Source organism: Micropterus dolomieu, linkage group LG05 (genome assembly GCF_021292245.1).
Source record: "Micropterus dolomieu isolate WLL.071019.BEF.003 ecotype Adirondacks linkage group LG05, ASM2129224v1, whole genome shotgun sequence".
Taxonomy (NCBI): domain Eukaryota; kingdom Metazoa; phylum Chordata; class Actinopteri; order Centrarchiformes; family Centrarchidae; genus Micropterus; species Micropterus dolomieu.
In genome coordinates, this window is record NC_060154.1 from 4,899,652 (window position 1) to 4,906,423 (window position 6,772).

General features: G+C 38.4%; 1 long non-coding RNA gene across 1 annotated transcript; it reads right to left on the reverse strand.

Annotated features, from left to right (window-relative positions):
- Positions 1–3,513: 3,513 nt before the first annotated feature.
- Positions 3,514–4,473, reverse strand: LOC123971719. Its single transcript, XR_006825262.1, has 3 exons — positions 4,405–4,473; positions 4,170–4,289; positions 3,514–4,022 (listed from the first exon to the last, which is right to left on the reverse strand). It is a non-coding gene; the product is annotated as an uncharacterized LOC123971719 (long non-coding RNA).
- Between the last annotated feature and the right edge of the window lie 2,299 nt (positions 4,474–6,772).

Below are 6,772 nucleotides of genomic sequence, written 5' to 3' on the forward strand. Positions count from 1 at the left end.
CCAGTTGTCACTCTGCCTGCATGTCAGTCTCTCTATTCACTGTCTCTCTCTGCCTGCCTCGTTAATCTCATGTCCTTAACCTGTGTTGCTCTCGCCCTCCTCGTTAGTCCCTGTGTGTGTGTGTGTGTGTGTGTGTGTGTGTGTGTACCTGGTGTTTCTGTCTTGTCTTTGTTGGGTCATTGCATGCTGTCTCCTGTTGTTTGTCGTGTCTCCCGGTCGTGTTACCCTGCTTCCTTTGGATATCTGTTTGGACTACCTTTGTTTTGGGACTCAGTCATCAGCTACTCTGTTTGTAAGTGTGCTCGCCTTTTGTTTGCTTATTAAAACCACTGAACCATACCTGCTCCGCTCTGTGTCCTGCGTTTGGGTCCTCCAACCTGCCTCACCCATACCAAACCGTGACACTTCTGGTAAAAAACACAATTGATTTTAAAGTTTTGCTCACTGTTTACAAATCTCTTAGTGGTCTAGATCCCAAATGCATTTCCGACCTGCTCACAAATCCTCCAGAAACCTTAGGGCATCAGACACTGTACTCATGATCATTATATATATTAAAGGTGCACTCAGCTAGTTTACAAGGTAAATATAGATCATAAAGAAATTGTGCAAGATAAAATATAATACAAGTCATTAATAAAGTGTCAATATGTCTAAATTAGATCAAAAGTACTGAGTCTCTAGGATCCAGTGGTTACTGAATCGGGTCTAATTTCTAGCTTGTGGTGTGACCCAGTGGACTGGGACATTGCTGCAGATTTCTGATCCAAAGCTGTGACATCGAGTTCATGTCCAGTTGAACATCTCTTTTTGCAGGGAGGAGGACAAGACAGTGGGGAAAAACAGTGGAGCTTGTGTTACTGCACTGACAGTCTAACCCTATATTATTTATTATGTCCTTTTTAAACTAGACTGTATTGAGTAATGTCTGCGTCTTATACAAATTCAGTGTTGTGGAGCAAACATCCAAGACTTTCACTTGCCTTTAACTTGTGTATGCAGTGAAGTAAGTAGACTATAAAGTGACAATAAATGTGATTTGATTTTGTCATTCCCTGTGGACACACTGGGATACAACATTCAAAATGCAATATTTCTTCAGTTTTCAGTAATCCAATCCACCAAACAAGAGTCAACAGCAAAGAAAAGCTGTTTGTCATTGTCAGAAGATTTGGCAAATGCATGTTCTTTACAAATGTGGCACCATTTCCAAGGAACATAAACAGGCTTTCCCTTGGTATAAAATTTATTGCCAAGAAGCATTGTTACAACAAAGAAATACTTACTTTTTTGTGTGTAGTTTGTGATGATCAACATGAATATCAGATAAATGAATTTTCTGCCACCACAGCCTTCGCTTTGTATCATTACAGATAGCTAGTTTGTAGTAGTTTTAATATAAAACTATAAACAATAGTCTAAAAAGCACAACTTTAAACAATCATAACATTACCTCCACACAATACTATTCTGTCACCACATACAGTAAATAAAATTACTGCAAAACATGATTCAGTTCCAAATTTTTAAGAAATACATGCAACATCAATATGGACAACACAATATTTGTAACATTATTAAATTTTTGTTGATTCACAGGAGTTTTGCTATAGAGCGTATGCACATGACATCACAGAACGCAGTTATGCTCACTGAGGGGCAGAAAGACAAGCAATCCCAATTAATAGAGTTTAAATCGTGTATGAAATAATCAGCATTAGTATTTTTACAATTAAGTATTCTGATATATTTAGGAGGGAAATGTGGCATTTTGATTTTCCAGACACAATAAAGACAGAGTGATCACTAAAACAATCAGATAAAACACCAGATTTAAATATCCTTTCCGGATTAGAGACCAGTATCCAGTCAAGCAAAGATGAGGATCGGCTATCCACTCTAGTGGGTTCCTTAATAAGCTGTGTGAGATTGACACTACTAAAGTTTTTATCACCAGGGGAGGAACGATCAAGCCAATTGCAATTGAAATCGACAAGAATAATCAATTCTTTATGCTTGGCTAATGAGTTAATTGTAGACAAAATGCACTTTGTGGAATCTGATGGGGCAGACGGAGGCCTATAAATCTTGCCAATAATAAAACGTTTATTTACATGAAAGATAATATTTATAAAAAGACTTTCAAAGTTAACTGGATCTACTTCAGGAATAATGCATTCAGAGATAAGATTTGCGTCAACATATGTGACCACCCCACCTCCTCTCTATCGGCTCTGTGCAGTACATAATCATTGATTTCAATATCACAATCAGAAATTGTATTATTTAGCCAGGTTTCTGAGATAGTAATAATGTTAGGTTTGTACTGAGCAATCCAGGCTCTAAGACGATTGCTCAATTTTTGAAGCAAGACTCCTGATATTAAAGTGAATGATCTTTTGACCTTTAACGGATTCCATTAAAAATGAGACAAAAAGAAGAACATGTGCCATACTGAAATAAAATGGCTAATCTTTTTACTTTATTTTAATCATTAATCAATTCATAATAGTTTCACAGTGAAGGCATCAGATAAATTAATAACTAGACAAATTATGAGTGATGCATGTGACAGAGACTATTCTATTCTGGAGTCTCAAACTAAAGACTCACACTAGCTACTCATAAGCAGGGCAAAGGAACAAACCAGATCAGGCCTCAGACTAAGACAACCAACCAGCAGAACAGAGATGAAATTGGGGCTCCACAGTTTGCTCCACTTGCAGGACAGAGCCTGACTGCCTTGTGAGCTTGTTGATTCTTTTGCTGTTGATGCCTTCATCCTGCTGCCCAGCACACGACAGCAAAGAAAATCGCAGCACTGGCTATGACAGATTGGTAGGATGTCCTCAGGATGGAACTGCAGACACTACATGACTAAAGCCTGAGCAGAAAGTGAAGTTGGCTCTGGCCCTTTTGTTCTTTGTGTTCTGTGTCTGTCTATGTCCAATGAATTGCTTGATAAATGTTAAGCTTGATAAATCTGTTCTTGATGACATAAGACCATTGATGATTAATGATCAATAGACATTTCTGTACATTTTTTAAGTAATGCTCAACCTATTATATCAATGCCCTGATTCAGCACACTCTAAGGTTACTGTTGCCAGTGTTTTGTGTGAAGAGGGAACACTTTATTTGTTTCCTGGTTACCAGGCTTGCCAGTATGACAGCTGCTACTCCAGTTACAAAGCATGGGAATTATTGACTCCTCTTAAAAGTCTCTTTGACAGGTCGGATTGCTTTGTTTGATCTTCTCATTGTACTGCATAAACAATTTATCATTTGAGCCAAATGCACATCTCCACTCTTTGCATTCCTGGGAAATACAGCCAACAGTGTAGTAATGGAAATATTGTTTGGGGATTTAAGACCGTGAGTTTATTTTATTGTATTTGGCAAAATGATGACAAAGAGACATAAGAGGAGACTGAACCTAAAATCCTTTGAGTTTAATTAATGCGGCTTTTCTCACAGCTGGAGTTTGAAGATGTGGCTGAACAATTATTCAAAAGTTCATCAAATGACCTACTGCAATTTTCAAGGCATAATATTTGTTGGAGGTGAATTGTGTGTCAAAATACCATTTTAAGAAAAAAAATATTGTCATGCTGCAGAGATGTTCTGGCCTACACATCATATTCTAGAGAAAACATCTTTTATTGGTACAGATCCCTGCAAAATCACACCATAATACATTCTAATATGTTTTTCAATGAAAATAAATATAATGATGTATAAATGAGCATTCTCTCTAGTAAAGCAAATCACATCACAATTGCAATATCAGTCAACATAATCACAATTAGATATTCTAATAAAACTTCTGATGAGACTTGTGCTGAAATCGTTGAGGTGAACTGTGCCTTCACATTGTGTTAAAACTAGCACAACCTCAAAGTGCTCTCTTTATACAATCACTTTTGACTACTCTTGTCCACTTCAAGCTTCTATGGCGCAACCCTTTGAATGTTTGTCATGGTGACTGTGACAGCTGTTCCATTCAGGAGTTCTCTCAAAAACTGAACGGAGAGAAAACACAGACAATAAACATCTAAAGATCCATCTTATTCTCTTCGCCCACCCTTTATGTTTTGTATATGCATTATCATTGATAATATTAGCTGAAGATCATTAAACAGTTATTTTACACATTCTGTTTTACATACCTGTTCTCAGCGAGTCATGTGGGCTTTGGTGGTTGGAACTGGAGTTGTGGGAGTTTCGGCTCTAATGTTTCTCACAGTGACATTGAAGGCTGTTCCATTCGGAAGTAATTCTCGAAAGAACTAAATTCAGAGAAAACACAGATATTTATATTGGGTTTTTTTTGCATTATTATTTGATAATGTTAGCTGTACAGCTTTAACATATCTGTTGTTTTATACATTCTGTTTTACAAACCTGTTCAATAAGTTTAGTGGTGGTTCCATTGCTGACCTCTCCATAGGAAGCTATCTTCATCTGTAGAAATGTCAGTAATTCCAAGCCTGTAGGGATTAAAAGAAAACATTACATGTGGAAATTAATAAAAGACTATCATGTTTTAAAAAATCCTGATAAATGCTACATGTCCTTGACAATACAATTATTGCAGTTCCACCACTAATGTTAAAGGTAACATAAGGACATTAACACTAATTAAAAGAGAAGAAATGGCTTTGAAAGAAGTCTTTACTGATCATGTATTTTCGTTAAAAGTCACAGTTTCCTGCAGCCACACACTCTCATCCACAGCCCTCTGCATTGTTCTCTCTATCTGTCCACGTCTCTAGCCCTGACTCCCCAGACCTGCCATCCTCAAGCATCCTCATAGACTATGTCTGTTTGTCTTACATTGAAGTTTGCTCTTGGTCTGTAAAATATGCCGCTCTGCTGCCAGTGGACTTGCATGCTCATGGCTGGGTTGGGAGACCTTGGGTTGACTTACTGAGTTGATAACCAGCTTTGTGTGACCGCTTATTGCGATTGTGATTGTTAGGGTTAGTTAAGCCAGATAACCAAAAGATATCCTGGGTATGCTGAAATTGCTTGATGGTACAGGGCCCTGGCCTACTCTGCCCACTCCTCATCTGCAGCTCATTCCCTCATCAGCTACTCAAAATATATACCAGTTCACTTGCCAGGTATTTTAGTTTCTCTGTGTTTCATGTCTTGGCCTCCAGTCTCTACTCCTGTATTGTGTTTATCTGTTTACCTGAGACCTGTATCTAGAACCTGTTCCTTCCTGCCTGACCTGTGCTTTTGACCTTTTGCCTTTTATTGGATTTCTTTGCCTGTGATTGGCTGATTCTGGTTTTAAATCATGCCTGCCTCACCATCCCATAAGCCTCCATAAGACATTAACCTAATTGCCCCACCCATCATCAGACCTGTTCTCACTTCTCATCAGCCCTGCAGAAATGTGGCCCTGGCCTACTCTGCCCACTCCTCCCCTGATACATATTCCCTTGTTGTTTGATTGTTAGTTATATTATCTTGTTTTTCATGTCTTGGCTCGCTAATCTCTGCACCTGTACTGTGTTTATCTGTTTACGTAAGACGTGTATCTGGAACCTGTTTTTGCCTCTCCTCACTTGCATCTCATTTCCTCATCAGCTCCTCACCATATTTACCGGTTAATTTATTTTCCTTGCCAGATTGTAGTTATGTTACCAATCATGTCTTGGTTCTCTAGCCTCTGCACCAAAACGTCACGGGATTGTGTTTATCTGTGTATCTGAGACCTGTATTTGGAACCCGTTTTTGCCTGCCTGATCTATGTGTTTGACATTTGCCCTGTTATTGGACTTTGGATTCCAGCCTGTTCCTTATTGGATTACTTTGCCTGTGTTAGACTGCCTTCTGACCCTTGCCTGCTTCCCCATCCCATAAGCCTTTGAAGCTGCCTTTTGTGTAGTTCAATAATTGAACTGCATCAAGTATTCCTGTTAGACTGTTAGATAGTTGCCAACTAATAAAATATATATATTTTTTTTACTGTCCAATACAATTCATCAAGATTTGCTTTTCTGTGACACTACAGCAGAATCACAATGTCATAGATAAATGTTTAAAATAAATTTTATAACATCTCCTACCTAGATAGATATGCATATGTAACCAGAATTGTGTGCTTTTTAGTTTTTGTCTATTTCATGGGAATTACAGCTCTGATAATTGTGATATGTCAAGAATAGCTATCCTATTCATATAACAAAAACAAAACCCTATTCAAAAAGAAAAATTACACTTACACAAATCTATACAGACACATACAGCAAATTTCCATTAGTCAAGGTAATTAGTATGTGTAATTTGTTCATTCACTTTCTTTTTCGGTGGGGGTGGGGTGAAATGGGCTCCCAGACAGGCTGCAAATGTTTACTTAAAGAGCCGACTCATACAGCCGCCTCGTTCACGACCACCACATCACTAATTTCATAAACATGGAGGAAAATGTTTCACTTAAAAGTGTTGATTCAAATTATACCAATGACCAATGAAATGGGTAGAGCTATGCTGGGGGTCTTTACAGTTTATTTGTCAGGGTGAGATACACCCTTTTCCTAATGCTATTTAACTACCAAACAAAATTCCTACATTATAGCCTAGAAAGTGGATGAGAAATGGAAAATCAGGTTGTCACATACCTGTGGCTGCAGTTGTAGTGGTTGGAGCTGGATTTGTGGTGGCTGAAGTGGTTGGCGCTGGAGCTGTGGTGGTTGTTGTAGGGAGAGTTGTTGTGGTAGGTGGGGTTGTTGTTGTAGGGGGAGTTGTTGCCGTAGGGAGG